We start from the raw sequence: 24,997 nt of genomic DNA on the forward strand, positions 1-24,997 counted from the left end.
TCTTAACAAAAAGAACCGGAGCTCCCCAAGGCGAAGAACTCGGCCGAATAAATCCCTTATCTAATAGATCCTGCAACTGCGTCTTCAACTCCTTCATCTCTGTAGGGGCCATTCTGTACGGAGCCTTAGAAATAGGAACCGTACCTGGGACTAAATCAATCACAAACTCCACATCTCTGTCCGGCGGTAAACCCGGCACATCATCCTCAAATACATCAGGGAACTCTCTCACAACATCAATATCATCAAGATTCAACTTCACAATTCTATCCATATCCACAATCGAAGCCAAAAACCAATCACAACCTCTAAACAACAACTTCTCAGCCTCAAGACACGAAATAAAAGGAAGGACCAGCGAAGTACCTGCACTGGCAAGCATACCTTCCTTATTTCCATCGTCTGCAAATTTCACCGTCCTAGCAACGCAATCAATCACTGCACGGTAAGTTGATAGCCAATCCATGCCAAGTATAATATAAAACGCAACCATCGGGATAACAATCAAATCGGCATAAACCACTCGCTCATCGATTTGAACAGAACACGCATACACAATAGACGTCGGGCACAACTCATCTCCCGAAGGCAATACAACATTAAACTTCCTTCGTCACGGTGAAGATGCGACCATGCACCTTCTCTTTACTCGATCCTCTCGGACAGTCCTTAGCAATATGGCCTGCAGTATCCCCGATGATGCCTACTGCACTTGGGACACAACGGCTTCTCTGGATCAGATGGAACTGTCGGTGCTTTAGAACTCGGCTCTATCTTGCCTTTCCCCTTGTAACTGCCTTTTTCTCTTTGGCTCGAACCTTGACCTCTTTGAGCAATAGCCTGCTGCCTCGCTTGTCTCTCTCTAGCAATATCCTTCTCGTCTTACTCGGCTAACAATGCTTTAGCCACAATCTCTTTAAATGTCACAGCCTTAGACATATTGATGTCCCTCCTGATCTCTACTCGAAGGCCTCTAATGAAATGAGCACATTTGTCTTTGTCATTTGAGGCAATATATGGGGCAAACAGACAGCCCTCCTCGAACTTCAAAATGTACCCGTCAACATTCATACTTCCTTGACGAAGCTCTAAAAATTCAGTCACCTTCCTAGCTCGAAGTGCATCTGGGAAGTACTTGTCATAGAAAAGATCCGTGAAATCTTGCCACTTTAATGCCGGAACATCAACACCTACTTTGGTAGCATTCCACCAAATACGTGCAGCTTTGACTAGCATGAATACCGCACAACCCACTCTGTCCTTGTCTTCATAATTGAGATGATCAAATATCGCCTCAAGTGCTTTAATCCACTCTACGGCCACCAATGGATCAGTGCTTCCTGCAAACTCAGGCGGATCCATTCTCTTGAAAGCAGAAAATACCCCATCGGTTCCAACTACTTGAACCACTCGGCCTCTTCCTTGTCCTCTACCTTGGCCTGTACCTTGCATACGGAGCAACTGCTGGATCTGCTCACTATGGACCTTGGCTTGCTCTTTTAGTGACTTGCCGAACTCATCGACAACTCTAGAGGAAGAACTATCCTCACCCTCTGAAGCATTTATCTTAGGAGGCATACTCCTACAATGTGCTCACATAATACATATCAATAGATAACAATGAATAGATGTAGAAGAAGACATACCCGGACTGTTGAAAGTAGACGAAGTCATATGCATTGGTCCGAAGAACGGTGCTCTGATACCAATAAATGTAACGCTCTGATCCGTTTTCATAAAATAGCAGCGGAATTTAAAATTTTCTTTGAAGGGAGGAAGGATTTAAAATACATTACAATATATAAACAAAAGTTAATACATGATCAATCAAATGAGGCAACAAAATACAAAACATCATTTTTGTGATCATGTCAAAATACTTGCAAAATAGTCTTCTTCCTTCCCTCTCTTATGCATATGACCCCGGCTCCAATCAACGTCCCGGCCCGTCGCTCTTATCTGCATCACATGAATAACTGAAATGAGTATGAAACTCAGCAAGTGGAACTCTTACATAGCAATGTACATATACCATACTCTGTAAAACGTGGCTTTGAAAACATTAAATACCATCAACTCTGAAATATGAATATCATAGAATGAATAATAATAACGATGGTATTTCTCTTTTCTCTGTTGGATTGATATCTATATAGTATCTCTGTCTCTGTGCCTCTATCCCATCGATATGAATCGATAACTCTGAGGGATATAAGCCTATGGTCGTTGATCAACTTATTGCATGCAATCTCTGGCTATGTATCTATCAATCCAATAAAACATTTGAAATCTCTTTTGGACATTAAAACAAACACTTTGAGTACTCTTTTCTTTGGCATTCCCTTTTATAAAATTGAGACATATAAAGCCTCTAATATACAACAAAGTGTATTAATACATAGCATGAATCAAATTGAAGGGAATAACACATTAAAACCATTGAAACACCATACATATATTATCATGTGAGCACAAGGAATGAATTCCACTTACTACACTTGGATCACTTGATTCTATTCTCTTGGTACAATTCCTACAACAATAAACCATGTATTGAACCATCAACATCTCAATAATCATAAACCCATACCATAAAACCCATAAAGCCAACACAATCAAACATCCCATGATTTCCCAACATCATAATCCAAATAATAACCAAAACCACAAGCTTACCTTAACTCCTTGAACCAAAAATAAACTTGATCTCACTACAAATACCCAACAATAAGCTTGAATCAAAGGCACCAAAAGAAAGGAATGAGAACCCTAGCCCAAAATCGAAGGAGAAGGAAAGGGAGGAGAAAAAAATGAGGAAGAAATGAAGTTTCAACCAATTTAAAGCCTTAAAATACCCAAAACACGATTTTTGTACTTAGCTGGCGCTCGGGCGGTCATAAATTACCGCTCGGGTGCGGACCATACTGTCCGATACAAAATTTACAGAACCGGTGGCGCTCGGGCGGTCATAAATTACCGCTCGGGCGCCGCTCTGTGCACAGCCGCCTCAAAGATCGCCTCAGAAACGCCTCTTCCCGACATAATTTGAAAAAGTGGTAAACATGAAAGTTGTAGCTCTATGTCTTGGCTTGCATGTCCAATTAGCCTCATGTCATTTGGATGTCTGAGGAAAAAGTTATGCTCATTCTCCCAACATGTGTCATTGTAGGAACGACGATACGCGCGACACACTTCGGGGCGCTTTTGGCTTGTCTTCCACAATGATTTGAACAAAACTCAAAACATGAAAGTTACACCTCTATGTCTTATCTAGCCACTCCAATTGGCCTCATACCAATTGGCTCAACATACGAATTATCATGAATTTACTCGCAACGCCGCTACAATATAACTACGCATCATCTATAAACACAATACCATAAATCATAAATCTCAACTCTTAACATCAAAACTATACTTAAACTTAACTAAGGAGTCAATAAACATATTAAATCTTAAACCGTACCAATCACCAAGCTTGGATATTACAGACCTTTGGGTATGGAGCAGTTTCTCTTTGAGCAAGCTAGATGGAGAAGGTTCCCTCGCATGATCTTTTGCATGCAGGCACGGAGACTCATTCACAAAGGGTGTCAGACTTTCTAGGCCAGCATTATTTCTGCACCTGACGTACCCTCTCTGTCTATATCTGAGGAACCAATAGTAAGAGAATTTCCTGAAGTCTTTACAGATGACGTCACAAGCCTTCCACCAGAGAGAGAGGTGGAGTTCGCCATTGATCTTATTCCAGGCACCGTGCCAATCTCTAAGGCACCATACTGATTAGCTCCAGCTGAGATGTTAGAACTCAAACAACAGATTCAGGAGCTTCTAGACAAAGAATTCATCCGCCCTAGTTTCTCTCCATAGGGCGCATCAGTACTCTTTGTAAAGAAGAAAGATGGAAGCATGAGGTTGTGTATCGATTACCGAGAACTAAACAAGGTAACGATCAAGAGTAAATCCCCACTTCCAAGGATCTAGGACTTGTTCAATCAGTTGCAGGGGCTACAGTGTTCTCTAAGATAGATCTTTGACCGGGGTATCATCAGCTGAAGGTGAAAGATGCAGATGTTCATAAGACAGCCTTCAGAACTAGGTCTGAGCATTACGAGTTCTTAGTGATGCCATTCGGACTGAAGAACGCTCGAACAATTTTCATGGACTTGATGAATCGAGTATTTCAGCCCTACCTAGATCAGTTCGTCATAGTATTCATTGACGACATCTTATCTACCCTAAGAGCCATCAGGAGCACATCCAGCACTTGGGTACAGTTTTGCAGGTGTTGTAGAGTCGCAAGTTATTTGCGAAATTCAGTAAGTGTGAATTTTTGTTGGAAAAGGTAGCGTTTTTGGGCCATATAATATTTAGCAGTGGCATTGAGGTGGATCCAGCTAAGGTAGTAGCACTCAAGGAATGGGTTGAACCGAAGAATGCGTCAGAGATTCGCAGTTTCCTAGGCCTAGCAGGCTACTATAAAAAATTTATTCAGGGATTTTCTTCGATTGCAGTGCCACACACTTCATTAACTAAGAAGAATGCCAAATTCATATGGAGTGATGAATGTCAGAAGAGCTTTGATACTTTGAAGCGTGCTCTTATTTCAGCGCCAGTGTTAGCCATGCCATAAAGGCAAGGAGATTTTGTGGTATACACCGATGCATCTATGCTCGGGTTAGGGGCAGTGTTGATGCAGCATGGTCGGGCTATAGCTTATGCTTCCAGGCAGTTGAAAGTGCATGAGAAGAACTACCCGACTCATGATCTTGAGTTAGCCGCAGTTGTCTTTGCTTTGAATATTTGGAGACATTATTTGTACGGTGAGAAGTGCCATATATTTACCAATCACAAAAGTCTCAAGTATTTCTTCACGTAGAAAGAACTGAATATGAGACAGAGACGATGGTTGGAATTGGTAAAGGACTACGATTGCGAAATTAGCTACCATCCGGGAAAAGCTAATGTTGTGGCAGACGCCTTGAGCATAAAAGTTGCAGTCATAGCACAGTTGTTAGTGCAAAGACCTCTCCAGTCAAAGATTCAGAGATTTGGGTTAGAGATTTATCATAAGGGCAGAACTCCTAAGCTCTCTAATCTTACAGTCCAGTCTTCTGTGCTAGATCGAATCCGTAGAGGTCAGACTTCAGATGAGCAGTTGCAGAAATGGAGACTGATGGATGAGGCCAAGGGCAGTGTACTCTACACAGTGTCTGACGGTATTTTGAGATACAGAGGTAGAATGTGGGTGCCTAGTGTTGATTAAATCAAAGAGGATATTCTGACAGAGGCACATTCATCTCCGTATTCCATTCAACCTTGAGGTACCAAAAAGTACAAGGATTTGCAGACTTTGTATTGATGGCCAGGGATGAAGAGAGACATCTGCCGATTTGTGTCTCTCACTTGTTAGCAGGTGAAGGCAGAGCATCAGAGGCCAGCATGGATGCTTAAGCCACTCCCTATCCCCGAGTGGAAATGGGAGAATATAACCATGAACTTCGTTGTTGGATTGCCGAGGTCAGTCAGAGGATCCAATGATATTTGGGTTATAGTTGATCGACTTACTAAGTCAGCACACTTCTTGTCAGTGAAGACGACTTTTTCCATGACACAGTATTCATGCAACAATTGAGATCTTCTGTGCAACTACTTTGGGATGAACAGTTTGTTTCATCGAATTTTGAAGGTTCATGGTTTATTTATGAAAATTTTTATTTTTCCGCAAATTTTAAAGTAGTTAAAAGTACGGTATGTTACAATCAAAGTTCGGTTACGACGCTCTGAATCACCATTCAACTGTGGTGTAGCAGAAGGAGTCCACTGCGAGAGAATCCCATTCTCTTTAAGATACTCTTGGAACTCGGCACTCAAGTACTCACCACCTCGATCCGATCGAAGTGACTTGATCCTTCGACCCAATTGTTTCTCTACTTCATTTCTTAATTCTTTGAACCTTTCAAAGGCTTCAGATTTGTATTTATCAAATACACATACCTATACCTCAAAAAGTCATCGGTAAAGGTGATGAAGTAGGCATTTCCATGCTTAGTGGTGATGCTAAGCGCACCGCACACATCGGTATGGATCAAATCCAATAACCCTTATGCTCACTCCACATGGCCCTTAAAGGGAATTTTGGTCATCTTTCCTTTTAGACAGGATTCACAAGTTGGGAGAGAATTAATATCAGACATATCAAAAATGCCCACTCCCACTAGCTTGTTCATCCTTCTTAGGGAAATATGTCCAAATCGAGCATGCCATAATTGTGCCGAATTTAGAGTATCTTGTTTTCGTTTGTTTGTTGTTATTATTGCTTGGACATTGTTTAGTGGAATATCTTTCAATTTTAAGTTATAGAGATCGTTTTTAAGTTCTCCAGTATCAATCAAACATTCATTCTTGTAAATGTTGCAAACACATTTTCTAAATAAACAAGAATTTCCATCTTTATCAAGCATAGAAATGGAAATAATGTTTTTCACCAAATCAGGTACAAACAAAACATCTCTTAAAACTAACTTAAAATCATTGTTCAAAAGCAAGTAAACATTTCCTACGGCCTTGGCAGCAACTATTGCTCTATTGCTCATCCTCAAGAAGGTCTCACCTTCCCTAAGCCTCCTACTTCTTCCCATCACCTACAAATCATTACAGAGATGTGAGCTGTAATATCCAAGCTTGGTGATCGGTACGGTTTAAGATTTCGTATGTTTATTGAATCCTTGGTTAAGTTTAAGTATAGTTTTGATGTTAAGAGTTAAGATTTATGATTTATAGTATTGTGGTTATAGATGATGTGTGGTGATACTGTAGTGTCGTTGCGATTAAATTCATGATAATTTGTATGTTGAGCCAATTGGTATGAGGCCAATTGTAGTGGTTAGATAAGACATAGAGGTGTAACTTTCATGTTTTGAGTTTTGTTCAAATCATTGTGAAAGACAAGCCAAAAGCGCCCCGACGTTTGTCGTGTGTGTCGTCGTTCTTCCAGTGACACATGTTGGGAGATTGAGCATAACTTTTTACTCAGACCTTCAAATGACATGAGGCCAATTGGAGAAGCAAGCCAAGACATAGAGCTACAACTTTCATGTTTCCACTTTTTCAAATTATGTCGGGAAGAGGCGTTTCGGAGGCAATCTTTGAGACGGCTGTGCGCAGATCGGCGCCCGAGAGGTAAGAAATGACCGCCCGAGCGCCACCAATTCTGGAAGTTTGGTATCGGACAGTATGGTCCGCGCCCGAGCGGTAATTTATGACCGCCCGAGCGCCAAGCACAGTAAAGTCGTGTTTTCGGGTTTTTAGTGTTTAAATGGATGAGTTGGTCTCATTTTTCTCATTCTTTTCCCCTCACTTCTCGATTTTCAGCTCTTGGGAGACTAGGGTTTCTTCATTTATTCATTTTTTTTCTTTGATTCAAGCTATTTGTTGGGTTTTTGAAGTGAGATCAAGGTTCTTGTTGGTTCAAGAAGCTAAGGTAAGCTTGTGGTATAGTTTATTGTTGGATTTTGGTGTTGGGGAAATCATGGGTTTGTTGATGGTGTTGGTTTTATGGATGAAATGTTATGGGTTTGTGTTTATTGGGTTATTGATGGTTCTATTTATGGTTTATTGTTGTAGGTTGTGTACCAAGAGAGTAGATTCAAGGTTCCAAGTGTTGTAAGTGGAATTTCATTTCTTGTGCTCACATGATAATATATGTATTGTGTTTCAATGGTTTTAAAGTGTTATTCCCTTCCATTTGATTCATGCTATGTATTAATACACCTTGTTGTATATTAGAGGCATTTTATGTCTCAACCATGTCAAAGGGAATACAAGAGAAAAGATAGTCTTCAAAGTGTTTGTTTTAATGCCAAAGAGAGAATTCAAATGTTTTATTGGATTGATAGATACATAGTCAGAGATTGCATGCAATAAGTTGATCAACGACCATAGGCTTATATCCCTCAGAGTTATCGATTCATATCGATGGGATAGAGGCACAGAGACAGAGATACTATATAGATATCAATCCAACAGAGAAAAGAGAAATACCATCGTTATTGTTATTCATTCTATGATATTCATGTTTCAGAGTTGATGGTATTTAATGTTTTCAAAGCCACGTTTTACAGAGTATGGTATATGTACATTGCTATGTAAGAGTTCCACTTGCTGAGTTTCATACTCATTTCAGTTATTCATGTGATGCAGATAAGAGTGACGGGCCGGGACGTTGATTGGAGCCGGGGTCATATGCATAAGAGAGGGAAGGAAGAAGACTATTTTGCAAGTATTTTGACATGATCACAAAAATGATGTTTTGTATTTTGTTGCCTCATTTGATTGATCATGTATTAACTTTTGTTTATATATTGTAATGTATTTTAAATCCTTCCTCCCTTCAAAGAAAATTTTAAATTCCGCTGTTATTTTATGAAATCGGGTCAGAGCGTTACATTTATTGGTATCAGAGCCCCGTTCTTCGGACCAATGCATATGACTTCGTCTACTTTCAACAGTCCGGGTATGTCTTCTTCTACATCTATTCATTGTTATCTATTGATATGTATTATGTGAGCACATTGTAGGAGTATGCCTCCTAAGAGAAAGGCTTCAGAGGGTGAGGATAGTTCTTCCTCTAGAGTTGTCGATGAGTTCGGCAAGTTACTAAAAGAGCAAGCCAAGGTCCATAGTGAGCAGATCCAGCAGTTGCTCCGTATGCAAGGTACAGGCCAAGGTATAGGACAAGGAAGAGGCCCAGTGGTTCAAACAGTTGGAACTGATGGGATCTTTACTGCTTTTAAGAGGATGGATCCGCCTGAGTTTGCAGGAAGCACTGATCCATTGGTGGCTGTAGAGTGGGTCAAAGCACTTGAAGCGATATTTGATCATCTCAAGTATGAAGACAAAGAAAGAGTTGGATGTGCAGTGTTCATGTTAGTCAAAGCTGCACGCATTTGGTGGAATGCTACCAAGGTAGGTGTTGATGTTCCGGCATTGAAGTGGCAAGATTTCACGGTTCTTTTCTATGACAAGTACTTCCCAGATGCACTTTGAGCTCGGAAGGTGACTGAATTTTTAGAGCTTCGTCAAGGAAGTATGAATGTTGATGAGTATATTCTGAAGTTCGAGGAGGGCTGTCTGTTTGCCCCATACATTGCATCCGATGACAAAGACAAGGGTGCTCATTTTATTAGAGGACTTCGAGCAGAAATCAGAAGGGACATCAATATGTCTAAGGTGGTGACATTTAAAGAGATTGTGGCTAAAGCATTGTTAGCCGAGCAAGATGAGAAGGATATTACTAGAGAGAGACACGCGAGGCAGCAGGCTATTGCTCAGAGGGGTCAAGGTTCGAGCCATAGAGGCAAGGGCAGTTTTAAGGGGAAAGGCAAGTTAGAGCCGAGTTCTAAAGCACCAACTGTTTTATCTGATCCAGAGAAGCCATTGTGTCCCAAGTGCAGTAGGCCTCACAGGGGTGAGTGCAGGTTTTGTACTAATACATGCTACAGATGTGGCACTGCAGGCCATATTGCCGAGGACTGCCCAAGAGGATCGAGCAAGGAGAAGGTGCAGGGTCGCATCTTTACCATGACGAAGAAGGTATAACCCATGATTCTTCTGTGATCTCTAGCACTATTTTAATTTCAGGCAGAGTAGCTACGACATTGATTGATACAGGTGCTACTCATTCTTTTATGTCTGAACTATTTCTGAGATCTTTGGGTTTATTTCCTTCTATTCTTCCCCTCCAGTTTAATGTTGTATTACCTTCGGGAGATGTGTTGTGCCCCACGTCTATTGTGTATGCGTGTTCTGTTCAAATCGATGGGCGAGTGGTTTATGCCGATTTGATTGTTATTCCGATGGTTGCGTTCGATATTATTCTTGGCATGGATTGGCTATCGACTTACCGTGCAGTGATTGATTGCTTTGCTAGGACGGTGAAATTTGCAGATGATGGAAATAAGGAAGGTATGCTCGCCAGTGCAGGTACTTCGCTGGTCCTTCCTTTTATTGCGTGTCTTGAGGCTAAGAAGTTGTTGTTTAGAGGTTGTGATGGGTTTTTGGCTTCGATTGTGGATATGGATAGAATTGTGAAGTTGAATCTTGATGATATTGATGTTGTGAGAGAGTTCCCTGATTTATTTCAGGATGATGTGCCGGGTTTACCGCCGGACAGAGATGTGGAGTTTGTGATTGATTTAGTCCCAGGTACGGTTCCTATTTCTAAGGCTCCGTACAGAATGACCACTACAGAGATGAAGGAGTTGAAGACGCAGTTGCAGGATCTATTAGATAAGGGTTTTATACAGCCGAGTTCTTCGCCTTGGGGAGCTCCGGTTCTTTTTGTTAAGAAGAAAGATGGGTCGTTGCGACTGTGCATTGATTACAGAGAGATCAACAAAGTGACTATCAAGAATAAGTATCCGTTGCCACGGATAGACGATCTTTTTGACCAATTGCAAGGGGCTACAGTGTTTTCGAAGATTGATCTGCTATCTGGCTATTATCAGTTGAAAGTGAGGGAGTCTGATATCCCTAAGACGGCATTTCGGACCAGGTATGGTCATTATGAATTTCTTGTTATGTCGTTTGGTCTGACCAATGCTCCTTCAGTCTTCATGGATCTTATGAACCGAGTGTTCAAGCCATATTTGGATAGCTTTGTCATTGTTTTTATCGACGATATTTTGATATATTCCAAGACCAGAGAGCTTCATGCAGAGCATCTCAGAGTTGTTCTTCAGTTGTTGAGGGAGAAGAGGTTGTATGCTAAGTTGAAGAAATGTGAGTTCTGGTTAGAGCAGATTTCTTTCTTAGGCCATGTTGTCTCGAAGGATGGGTTAGCTGTTGATCCAGCGAAAATAGAGGTGATACAAAAGTGGCCTATCCCTACCACTGTATCAGAGGTACGCAGTTTTCTTGGTTTGGCGGGTTATTATCGTCGCTTCATTTCAGATTTTTCCAAGATTGCTCTGCCGTTGATCAATCTGACGAGGAAGACTGTGAAGTTTGAGTGGTCCAATGATTGCCAAAATGGATTTCAGGAGTTGAAAGATAAGTTGATGACAGCTCCGGTACTTGCATTGCCCAGTGGTACAGGGGACTTTGTTGTTTATACCGATGCGTCGAAGAAGGGTCTTGGTGCAGTGCTGATGCAGCGTGGAAAGATTATGGCTTATGCCTCTCGTCAGTTGAAAGATTATGAGAAGAATTACCCTACTCTTGATTTGGAGCTGGCAGCTGTGGTTTTCGCTCTGAAAATCTGGAGACATGATTTATATGGCGAAAGGTGTGAAATTTTCACGGACCACAAGCGTTTAAAGTATTTGTTTTCCCAGAAAGAGCTCAAGATGCGACAGAGGCGGTGGTTAGAGCTTGTCAAAGATTATGATGTGACGATTAGTTATCACCCAGGGAAGGCGAATGTTGTAGCGGATGCATTGAGTCGTAAGTCAAGTTCTTCTTTGAGTTCTATGATTCAGAAGCCGTTGTTGTTGGACTTGGAACGAGAGGAGATAGCTTTGGTGGTTCCAAGAACCATTGTTCGTTTTTCAGCGTTGGTCATTCGGGCTACATTGACGGACAGGATCCGTAGAGAACAGGCCAATGATGTACAGTTGATAGAGATGAGAGCCAGAGTAGAGGAGAGAGGTAATTCAGAGTTTGGGATGAATGGAGATGGTTTGACGACATTCAGAGGTCGTATATGCATTCCTATTGGCTATGATATTCGACAAGACGTCTTGACAGAGGCACATACCGCGCCATACTCGATGCACCCAGGTAGCACCAAGAAGTATCAGGATCTTTGTAGACTCTATTGGTGGCCAGGTATGAAGAAGGATATTTCTATGTTCATTTCTCAGTGCCTAACTTGTCAGCAGGTGAAGATTGAGCATCAGAGACCTGCTGGGACATTGCAGTCATTGTCGATTCCTCAATGGAAATGGGAGTACATTACGATGGACTTCGTGACTGGTCTTCCCAGGACGCAGAAAAGTTTTAACTCTATTTGGGTTATCGTTGATCGGTTGACCAAGTCAGCTCATTTTATCCCAGTCAAGACAACGTATTCTATGAACCATTATGCCGAAGAGTATGTAGCAGAGATTGTTAGACTTCATGGTGTTCCTGTGTCGATTGTGTCTGATCGTGACCCTAGATTTACTTCAGAGTTTTGGAAGAGTTTGCACAGAGCTATGGGTACACGGTTAGCTTTCAGTACAGCATATCATCCCCAGAGTGACGGTCAGTCAGAGAGAGTTATTCAGATTTTAGAGAATATGCTCAGAGCTTGTACTATAGATTATCCTGGTAGCTGGGATTCCAAATTGCCTCTTGTTGAGTTCACGTACAATAGCAGTTACCAGGCGACGATTGGCATGGCACCTTATGAAGCACTTTATGGCAGAAAATGTAGATCACCCTTATATTGAGATGAGAATGGTGAGAGGAAGATGTTAAGTCCAGAGTTGGTCCAACAGACAGCTGATGTTGTTGCTGTTATTCGAGCGAGGATGAAGACAGCGCAGTCCAGACAGAAGAGCTATTCTGATGTGAGGCGAAGGCCGTTGCAGTTTGAGGTTGGCGACCATGTGTTCTTGAAGATAGCACCTCTTAAAGGTGTGATGCGGTTTGGCAAGAAGGGAAAGTTGAGTCCGAGATTTATTGGTCCATTTGAGATATTGGACAGAGTCGATGATCGAGCTTACAGGTTAGCCTTACTGTCAGATCTTGATAGAGTTCATAATGTTTTTCATGTCTCCATGCTCAGGAAGTATATTGCGAATCCTTCCCATGTTCTTCGACACGACCCATTGGACTTGACGTCGAGTTTGACATACCAAGAGATTCCAGTCAAAATTCTGGATCACAAAGTTAAAGTATTGAGAAACAAAGAGATCGGTATTGTTAAAGTCCTTTGGAGGAATGATTTGATTGAAGAAGCTACGTGGGAACTAGAGGATGAGATGAGAGTGAGGTATCCAGAACTTTTTGCGCAGTGACGTCAATTTCGGGGACTAAATTCCTCTAAGGAAGGGAGATTGTAATATCCAAGCTTGGTGATCGGTACGGTTTAAGATTTCGTATGTTTATTGACTCCTTGGTTAAGTTTAAGTATAGTTTTGATGTTAAGAGTTAAGATTTATGATTTATAGTATTGTGGTTATAGATGATGTGTGCTGATACTGTAGTGTCGTTGCGATTAAATTCATGATAATTTGTATGTTGACCCAATTCCTATGAGGCTAATTGGAGTGGTTAGATAAGACATAGAGGTGTAACTTTCATGTTTTGAGTTTTGTTCAAATCATTGTGAAAGACAAGCCAAAAGCGCCTCGAAGTTTGTCGTGTGTGTCGTCGTTCCTCCAGTGACACATGTTGGGAGATTGAGCATAACTTTTTACTCAGACCTTCAAATGACATGAGGCCAATCGGAGAAGCAAGCCAAGACATAGAGCTACAACTTTCATGTTTACCACTTTTTCAAATTATGTCGGGAAGAGGCGTTTCGGAGGCAATCTTTGAGACGGCTGTGCGCAGATCGGCGCCCGAGCGGTAAGAAATGACCGCCCGAGCGCCACCGATTCTGGAAGTTTGGTATCGGACAGTATGGTCCGCGCCCGAGCGGTAATTTATGACCGCCCGAGCGCCAAGCACAGTAAAGTCATGTTTTCGGGTTTTTAGTGTTTAAATGGATGAGTTGGTCTCATTTTTCTCATTCTTTTCCCCTCGCTTCTCGATTTTCAGCTCTTGGGAGACTAGGGTTTCTTCATTTCTTCATTTATTTTCTTTGATTCAAGCTATTTGTTGGGTTTTTGAAGTGAGATCAAGGTTCTTGTTGGTTCAAGAAGCTAAGGTAAGCTTGTGGTGATGAATATTGTTGGATTGTGGTGTTGGGGAAATCATGGGTTTGTTGATGGTGTTGGTTTTATGGATGAAATGTTATGGGTTTGTGTTTATTGGGTTACTGATGGTTCTATTTATGGTTTATTGTTGTAGGTTGTGTACCAAGAGTATAGTAGCAAGTGTTGTAAGTGGAATTTCATTTCTTTTGCTCACATAATAATATATGTATGGTGTTTCAATGGTTTTAATGTGCTATTCCCTTCACTTGATTCATGTTATGTATTATTACACTTTGTTGTATATTATAGAGGCATTTTATGTCTCAACCATGTCAAAGGGAATACAAGAGAAAAGATAGTATTCAAAGTGTTTGATTTAATGTCCAAGAGAGAGTTTAAATGTTTTATTGGATTGATAGATACATAGTCAGAGATTGCATGCAATAAGTTGATCAACGACCATAGGCTTATATCCCTCAGAGTTATCGATTCATATCGATGGGATAGAGGCACAGAGACAGAGATACTATATAGATATCAATCCAACAGAGAAAAGAGAAATACCATCGTTATTGTTATTCATTCTATGATATTCATGTTTCAGAGTTGATGGTATTTAATGTTTTCAAAGCCACGTTTTACAGAGTATGGTATATGTACATTGCTATGTAAGAGTTCCACTTGCTGAGTTTCATACTCATTTCAGTTATTCATGTGATGCAGATAAGAGTGACGGGCCGGGACGTTGATTGGAGCCGGGGTCATATGCATAAGAGAGGGAAGGAAGAAGACTATTTTGCAAGTATTTTGACATGATCACAAAAATGATGTTTTGTATTTTGTTGCCTCATTTGATTGATCATGTATTAACTTTTGTTTATATATTGTAATGTATTTTAAATCCTTCCTTCTTCAAAGAAAATTTTAATTTCCGCTGCTATTTTATTAAAACCGGCCAGAGGTGTTACATGAGCCACAGCCGGTATCGAATATCCAAGAAGTAGAGTTAATTAAAATGTTTACTTCAAAATTGAACATACCGTTTCCAGAACCTTTCTGGGCAAGATATTCTCTGCTGTTACACCTCCAATGTCCACGCTTCTTGCAATGATAACATATGTCAACAGTCTTGTCAGCTTTAACTGGTGTAGCTGCCACAACGGGACTCGGAGCTTGCCTCTTCAAGGGCACATTGTTCTTGGAACGTTGGAAAGAATGCTTCTTTCCCTTCCCATGTGGACCAGTCTTCGCACCAGATGAAGAACCCACGTAAAGAACAGACTTCTCTTTCTTTCCCTTGTGGACCAGTCTTCGCACCAGATGAAAAACCCACATAAAGAACCGACTTCTCTTTCTTGATGGTGGACTCAAAGTTAATAAGCATATTCACCAACTCCTCAAGGGTAGGCTCCAGCTTGTTAATGTTTAAATTCACCACAAAAGGATCAAATGAGCTCGGCAGCGAGAAGAGTAACACGTCAGTGGTCAACTCCGATGGAAACATAAGATCCATGCCACAAGCTTGTCCACAAGCCCAATCCTCTTTAGGCCATGCTCATGGACCGAGGCCCCATCTCGCATGCGCAAAGTGATCAGCTCCTTGACGGTAGCATGCCTAAGAGGACGTGTTTGCTCTCCAAAGAGCTCCTTGAGATGCAAATGAATGTCAACACCTCTCTTTGCATCCTCAAAACGCCTCTGCAGCTCATCATTCATAGAAGCTTGCATATAACACTTCGCTCACAAGTCATGGTCACACCAATCCTTGTAAGTCTGCAATTACTCAGGAATGCAGCTAGTCTGAGCCTCAACAGGGGGGTGACTAGTCAGTGTATAAGCTATCCTTTCCTAATTCAAGACGATTTTCAGGTTTCTTAGCCAATTGAGATAATTAGGTCCAGTTAAAATGTGTTTTCGAGTATAGAAAATAACAGATTGCGAATTGAATACATTGTCAAATTTGTACTGAAAAGAGAAACAAATAAATGTTAATGACTATTTTAAAATATTTAGTAAGATATAAAGTATGGACTTTTACTTCATAAATGTTTACTCCTACTGTTTTTACATCTTTCACTACCCTCTAGTGAAAACTCCTTTCCTCAGTAGGTACGTAAGGTCCAATTAGCAAATTATGATCTCGAATAATATCAGCCAATCATAATTCCTAAAAAGTAGTTTCCAATTGCATCTCCATGCAACCCTCTACGTAAACTTTTGTCTCACGTTTGATTAGGACCCAATAATATGACGTCGTTTATCTTTACGTGTCAAGCCTTACCCATCGATGTTGAACCTTGATGGACGGTCCCCATGAGTTCTCTCAATAATATGAGCCTCAATCATGGGAGTTCCACGTAGTTCACATGACAATGTCAATGGATGTAACAGCTTTCCGGTGTCCAGGGGCCCCCAATAATATGAGCCGAGCCCCGAACACGGGTAGCTTTCATCATGCACCCATTGTCGATGGAAGACATGAAAATTATAAACACCTTTATAATTTACCTTTTCGGACTTGATATTAATTTTGAATCATATTCAAAATGAGGGTTTTTAAGCTTGAAAGGTCTCCTCATTAATTTTATATAAAAGCTCCCCATGTTTGATTATATGCTTGCCGGATTCATGCATTTTTGTTATTATCGTAATAATAACGCACATACTCATTATTTGTAATATATAATGCATATATTATAAATAGTAAACTAAACAAGGATGATCAATCGTCCCAAAACTAATGGCACGTGTGAGCTAAACACGGGCCTAGGTCAAATCCTAGGGGAATGCATGGGATGCAAATGCAACTTTTACATAAGCCTCGAATTTTCACATGTCTTCGATTTTCATAATCATCAAGGCCACCATCTTCCAATCTTGATCTTCCACTATACTAATATATACAATTAAATATACTTGGTAAATAGGAATACATCTCATGGGGTGTGAACGGACCATGAACCAAGCACACTTGAAAATTGATAATTATTACAATCATTCAACACAAAATATTCTAGCATACACTAGAAAATTGGGCTTGGGCTTTTGATCACTTTCTTGCATAATATCACATATCATACACCATCAATTAATTATCACAATAATCAATTGATCCAATATTATATATCTTGATCCAATCACTAACCGTCACGATTATAAACTAAATCAACAAAGTAAACAAACTCCTTTGTGCACTTTCTAATTAATTTATTTATAACCGAATTTCATGTAAATCACCATTTACTCTGAATAATTAAAACCCAACTTCAATTATTTATTTTATGAGAAAATATGTACAACTTTTGTAAATTTAAACATAAGGGCCCAATAAAACATTTTTCACCACAATTGTATTTGTTCCAAAGATCCATAGAATCAAATTCTTTGGTACCAAATGTGAGATAATTATCGATCATCAAAGCCTCAAATACCGTTCACACAAAAGGAATTAAATGTGAGGCAAAGACGATGGATCGAACTATTAAAAGATTATGACCTAAGGCTAACAAAATAGCTGATGCGCTAAGCCAAGAGGACTACATAGTGTTACGGCAAGCATTTTATCCAATAGAGACCCAAAGTTCTTTCCGATTTCGAAAATGTTTTCATGAATCTATGGGTACCAAGATCACACTCAGCACGGATTTTCAACCCCAATCTGAAGGAAAAACTGAGAATAAAAATACAGGCTGTTGAAGTTATTTTGAGCATGTGCCATAGACTTTAGAGGAATTTGAATTAAACACCCTCCTTTGATTGAATTTTCCAATAACAATAATTATCCTAGAAGTATTAAAATCGGAGAGAAAGCTATCACGTTACATGAAATGTTCAAGTAATTGTTGATAAAATAGTTATCAACTGGTATAAACTTAAGGCAGCAAAAGATCGACGAAAGAGCTGCGCTTACTTGAAAAGAAGACCGTTAGAGTTCGAAGTAGGAGAAAAGGCTTATTTTAAAGTTTCACCTATGAAGGGAGTAGTCCGCTTCAGCAAATCCAAAAAATTAAACCCAAAAAATTTCGGACCCTTCGAGATTCTTGAAAGAGTTGGAACCCTAGCTTGTCGACTAGCCTTGCCAACGGACATGTTAAGAATCCACAACGCAGTTAATAAGATACATTCTCGACTCGAGTAATATTCTCGAGGTCGCACCCCTGCTAGTCGACGGCAACCTGAATGAAGAACTGAAATATGAAGAGGTCCCTATACGTATAGTGAACACCAAAGAACAAGTGCTACGACACCGGACCATTCCGTATGTACAAGTACAATGGTCAAACCATACTGAGCGAGAATCAACATGGGAGCTAGAAAAGAGGATGCACACCCTGTATCTCTATCTTTTCAAAGATTAATCAAACTCGAGTTTCGAGAACGAAACTTTCAATAAGGAGGGTGGGATGTGAGGATCCGGATTTTCGAAGAAAATCACAAAAGCAATGAAATCCAAAAATTCTAATTAAAGAAACTCAACAATATACGTAAAGTTTAAGCTCAAAAGCTCAGAAAGTATCTCAAAAAGAAGCCGTGGCAATGCAAAACGTTAAGAATCAAAGGGACGTCGCTCGGAAAAAGAAACCATCATCTCACAAGTTAAAACACTCAGCTAAAGGAAGCTCATTGATTCTCGAGAAGAAACCCTTAGATCATAAGCTAAAACCCTCAGCTCAAGGAAGCTCATTGATTGTCGGGAAGGAAACCCCTAGCTGATGGGCTTAAACCCTCAGCTCAAGGAAGCTCATTGATGCTTGTCCTAAAGAAGACAAAAATTCAGCCATGAGAGAAGCTAAAAATGGGACATAATCAATGTGTAAGGCGTGACCTTTGAGTACACCAAAGTGACCCTTGGTTTTGGATAAACTTTGACCATTTGAAGGATATTTGGACCGTCACTTGTGGGCATTTGGAAGGCCAATTTTGGCTGATTTATGGGGGAGGATCTACCATTTTTTCACCTATAAATACCCCATCATGTGTTGAGAAATGACACACCAAAAACTCCCACAAAAATCCTCCAAATTTTGGCCACTCTCAAGCAAGGAAGGAGCTGCTGTGCTAGTCTGTTTCAGGCAGAAACTAAGGGATACCCAAAGGGTTATTCTACTCAAGAATTTCATCCAAAACCTACTCAAGACAGTGCCCAATTCACACACCAGAGTTGTCTTTGTTCAGCCAAGTTTTTGTTCAAGAATCAAGCAAGTTTCTAACCACAGCTTCAAATGGCAAGTGGGTTTTTGCTCTGTATTCCTTTGTAATTTAAAATTTGTGTAAGTATATCATGACATACTTGTATGTGTGTCTATTTATTTTCAAAAAATGGTGATCATATATTTTAAAATCTCGATCGATGAACGTTGTTTTTCTTCTGTCTTTGATGTTCTTTGATTATGCTGAGTCCTATCGCAATTCTAATAAATACTGTCTGTTGAATCTGATTTTGTAATACACTATATGAAACGACGATTGTAAATTCTGTCGGGCCCCCATCAGTGGGTATAAAACTAAGAGTTTGTTTACTGGGACAAGATAGTACCCGTTCCGTTGTCTCCGAGTCAGGTTTTGTCCTCTCACCCTCCCCCGGTTCTGGTTCAGGAAAGGGTCAACACAAGGATCTTACTTCGAAGCAATCTCTGGAGTTTTCCCTTATCCGAACGGGTTTCTGGCTCCCATGAGTGGATATAAAACTGTGTTCTATCTTGCCCCATTAGTGGGTATAAAACTGTGTTCTGGCCTCACCTCTTAGAGGACTAACATATGAAGGACAATTTGACCATGAATGACGAGATGAGTAATAGTGTTTTGTTTGGTCCGATCTATTCTGTTCTGAATTGTCTTGATAGTCTCTGTTCTACATTTCGACTCTGATTTGATTAATGTTCTGGTATGATAAGTCGATATAGTAAGCTCTCAAAATTTGTTTAAATTATCATTATATGTATTTGTGGTAATCGATCGGCTCCTACTTGCTGAGTGTTTTCCAAAGCACTCACCCTTACATCTCTCCCAGATAAGACCGAGGAACAACGAATGATGAAGAGCAGGAAACATTCTGGGGCTGGTGATCACATCAAAAGATCTAAGATCAAGACTTTATATTTCCTTTGTATTTCGCTACCGGAATCTGATGTAATTTTCATTCTGTTGTCATTGTAAAAAAATATTTATTTATGAGAAAGACTGGTGTTTGACTATTTGCTACGAGGCTTATTGTTTTCATGCAAGTTGACAAACAATGCCGGATATCACCGACGCCTCGGTCTCGGGGCGTGATAAAGAGTCTAACATAACATAATAAAATTTTAATGTGCTTTACACCAACACTAATGAATAAAAATTCGAGTAAATAATTTTAAAACGTGCATAAATCAATTTTCATGTACTGCAAGTTCTATGGGTGTGCATTGCCACTGGTCCGAACCTGCTCACTGGACATCATCTCCTGTCTCCTCATCTAAGTCATCTGCATTGATCAAGTCTAGTTAGTCTAAAGACTCAACATGCATAAATCGTGAATAACAAGTAATACGTAATAAAAATTCATGCAATTTAAACATAGCTCGTACGTAGCATAAAATGAGAATAAATATGTATAAGGCGACTTTCCTGCATAAAAATTTTCATAAAAATCATATTTTCATGCTCGTCATACATAATTGTATTCGTAAATCATTTTGCTTAGAGTTTTGTTCAATGCAGGTGGCTCATAACATAAATCGTCTCATCAAATTAATCCCAATACTAGGCCGACATGGATCACCACAGCCCTTGGACTGGATGTCCAATCCTTAACATATAACATAATTTCTCTTAAGAGGTTGGAGAGGTCCTCGGACAAGTTCTCCGGCTTCCCAATCCATAAACAGAATTGGCAACAAGACAAATCGCATACTTCAAAAATAATAAATTTTCACGTCATACATACTTACGAACTTCGTGGACCTTGTTGAATCATCCTCGGACATAGAGCCATAACATCAACAATTAAATAACCAAAACATCCCCAAAGATTCATTCGAACCCGTGTGACTCCTGAATTAAATATGAATACTTAGGACGTACCAATTGACTTGGGACTCAAACCACACGTGAACCACATCATAACACACTCTCCAAGGCCCTAAACCAGCCCTTAATCATGTACGAACCCCTTAAATCATGCACATCAACCTATCAAATGAAAACTACCCAAAGAGTGACACTATGACACATATCCGTGATGCTTCCTGCCGATTCCAACTCGAACCAACCACAAATCAAGCCCTATACTCAACCCTTAGACACCAATTAATACCCTGGTTTGCCCATTTCCAGCTCAAGACTCACGCTAAAGCCCCAAACGAACCCTAGCCACGACTATGCCCTGCGCGACTCCCCACCTGTGTGCAGCTGCCCAACTCGATTCCAGCAACCCTTATGCCCATCCAAACCATAAGCGACCATGACTAGGCTTACCCCAGGACCCTAATACCTTGCCTAGACCCTAGCCACAAGCCCTGGTCCAACCCTTGCACTGAACCATGCGACTGAAGCCATGACAGTCCCCATCGCATGAACTCGTGTAGAACACACTCCCTTTGTCTTCTTGCAGTACCAGCGACATACCGGCTCATCATGGACCATCTAAAGACACCCCATAACACAACCATACGTAGCAGCATGCCTTCAAATCGGTCCAACAAAGCCTGCAATCAAGAATCTCAATGAAACGTGGAGTTCATATGTATTTTGTATCGAAAACAATATCGGCAACCATCTATCATTCATATAACTAAACCAACGAATTTTCATACATATTTATATCAAAATATTGTATATCACGTGATCGATGCGTCAATGAAGGGTTTAGAACATGTCTTGGCATTTTAAACATACGAATAAATTGAAAATAATTATTAATCGAATCACTAAATGGATTAAATATCAATGTGAGAAAATATATAGAGGAATTATTTAATTTTCACGAGAATTATTTCTGGTTGAATTTACATTCATGAATTCCATTCATTTAATAATAAAAATCTAAGTTCAAATGATATACGCAAACAATGATCTTACATAAGCCCCGCTAAAGTTATATGCCTTCCGAACAGTATAAACATTTAACAATGTGTCTCTAATGATCAATAATTCAAATCTCTCTATTGAGTTGTAGAATTAATAAGACAACAATCAATTTATGGCCAGTAAATTGAAATCGATAGGAACTAGATCAAAACACAATTCAACTAACAGGAATTCAATCATATACACAACAGGTTCAAAATTATCGGGTCAACAAAGCTACATCATCCTCTAAAATTGAAAAGTTAGTACATAAAAAAATCCATCAGATTAATACTTGCTCCTAATTCACATAAAGCTCTACTACATTGAGTACAACCAATAAAGCAAAGAATAGTAAAACTCCCTGAATCTTTTAATTTCTGTGGTAGCTTCTTTTGGAGAATGGCGCTACACTCTTCGGTCAGTTTCACTGTCTCATACTCCTGCAATTCCTTTTCATATACATCACATCTTTAATGAAATTTGCAAAGTTTGGCATTTGCTCCAACGCGTCCGCAATTGGAATGTTGATGTGCATCTTCTTGGAAATATCTAAGAATTTTGCAAACTGATCATCAATAGTCTTCTTCTTAAACCTCTTAGGAACTTCAATCTTGGACTCCTCAACTTTTTTCTCCTTTCTATCCTCACACTCTTCCTTTTCAACTATCTTCTCATTTTCTGCTTTCTCTTTGGATGTTTCAACTTCAAGTTATTTTCAACTCCTCAAAGTGACTGCTTTGTACTGCTCTCTTGGATTCACTTCAGTGTTACTGGGAAACTGACCTCTGTTTTGTTCTTTCAATGCATTTGCCAATAGCCCATTTCGTGTTTCCAAGGACTTCATTGTGGCACACATATTGCCCATGTGTGTCTCCATACTATCAAGACGAGACTCAGTCCTAGCCATCCTCTTTCCAGATTCAGCAACAAATATCCCAACTAAATCCTCAAACAAAGGCTTTCCTTCCCCCTTTGATGTATTGAACCGCAGTGGAGGATTCAACACATTCTTATTATCATACGTAAAATTCTCTTGATTTCTCAAACAAGGATGATAAGTGTTAGCAGGAGGATTACCTCGATATTCTCCATAGCCACCAAAATTCCTGTTGTTGATATACTGAGCCTTTTCGGGATTTACGCTTGAAAATTTGGCATTGTTGTTGAATCAAGTCCATACAAAGGCAATGGATAAAACTCCATATGAGATATGAATGGGAAAACCATCCAGATATTCTTTCTTAAGAATATGTGGATGTCTTGCTTAAGTGAAGCAGGCAGTGAGAGAGAACTTGGATAGTAGAGCCAATTTGTGCTACTTATTGAGTTATCCAAAGATTTATGATGAATACTAGTTCTATTATCCCAATTAAACACAGATATTTGTTTCAAGGATCTTAAGAATATGTGGATGTCTTGCTTAAGTGAAGCAGGCAGTGAGAGAGAACTTGGATAGTAGAGCCAATTTGTGCTACTTCGTGAGTTATCCAAAGATTTCTGATGAATACTAGTTCTATTATCCCAATTAAACACAGATGTTTGTTTCAAGGATTGCGACCTTCTTAGAGAATGTGTTTTATTTGGATATAAATGGCGGAATGACACAACTCGAAGAAATTCAGGAACCACAAAATTATGAAATAGTGAAACTTACACCCCAACAGCCAAATGAAGAAACGCAAGCTCCTAGGATATCCGAAAAGGTCTCAAGGCTGCCTAAAAGGATTAGCATGCTTCTTGAAGAAGACTAGGATGAGCTAATTACTAGATGTGATCCAAGAAATTTTAAAGAAGCACAATTTGATGTCGATTAATGTAAATAGCTTGAAATTGTGTAGTCTGAGATGAAATCCATGTATTCACACCAATTATGATTTTTAGTAGATTCATATGAAGCAATTGTTCTCATAGGAAGCAAATGGATTTACAAAAAGAAGTTTGGGCAGATGGGATGGTAATGACCTTCGAAGAAAGATTGGTAACAAAAAAGATAAATTCGAAGGCAAAGTATTTACTACGAGGAAATCTTTTCTCCAGTCGCAATGTCCAAGTACCTTTAGCTGGCCATAGCAGCATGATATAACTATAAAATATTACATATGGATGTGAAGACAACGTCCCTTAATAATGATATTAAGGAAAAGATATACATGTCTCAATCTGTTCTTACATTCTTGATGAAAAGAAAGGGCTAATCAAGGTAAGCTCGAATAATAATAAATGTTACTCTGAATCAAAATGAATATGTGAACCTACGACTATATGTATCTCTGAACTATTGAGGGTCACACAAGTATTGAATTTTGTGTTCCCATTGATATATTCAAATTAAAGGAGTTGAATTTGGCGAGTAGTTTTACGGAGATGAAAAAAGATTTCTTGTAAGAGTTTATAAGTGGATTCGATATAATGGATGTTGTGGAATTTAGCTTAATTGTAAATTAAGTGAGGAGACCAAGTGGAACTACATGTTTTTACTTAAATAAAAAAAAATAACAAAATATTTAATCAAATTATTAATTTAAATTTTTTAATATATACGAGGCAGATTTATCAAAACCTATTATCTACCTCGAACCCCAATTCACTTGAGTGAGAATAGAGTGAAATTTCGTGTGTAGGTGTGAAATCCGGATATCTATGAAGGAACGCGAAAAGCAAAGGCAGTTGTCTTGGTCCCTACCGACGCTGGATTGCGAAATCATGGGAAGCGAACATGATTAGATACCCTGGAAGTCCATGTCAGTTACGATGAGTATTCCTGAAACAAAACTAATGTAGATCTAGAAGAATGGGTCACTTGCGTGTCCAGGGTTCGTGCTTATCTTTCCTTGGTCGGAACTCGTTCTAGACCTTGTACAGTGTTTGGACCGTCCTTTTTGAGATTTTTCTTCATTAATTATTGTGATTCTTATTTCTAGGTCTATTTACCGCAGGAATTTCATAGTTTGACCTTCTATCCATTGCAAAGTGTTTTTCCACCTTTTGGCCAAACCATAAAACAATAAAAATAATAAAAAGTGCAAAATACAAAATAAAAACGACAGATATTAAAGACAAATACCACAAAATAAATCCCTAAAATCATCTCTTCAAAATTA

Source organism: Primulina huaijiensis, chromosome 4 (assembly GCF_012295235.1).
Source record: "Primulina huaijiensis isolate GDHJ02 chromosome 4, ASM1229523v2, whole genome shotgun sequence".
NCBI classification, from domain to species: domain Eukaryota; kingdom Viridiplantae; phylum Streptophyta; class Magnoliopsida; order Lamiales; family Gesneriaceae; genus Primulina; species Primulina huaijiensis.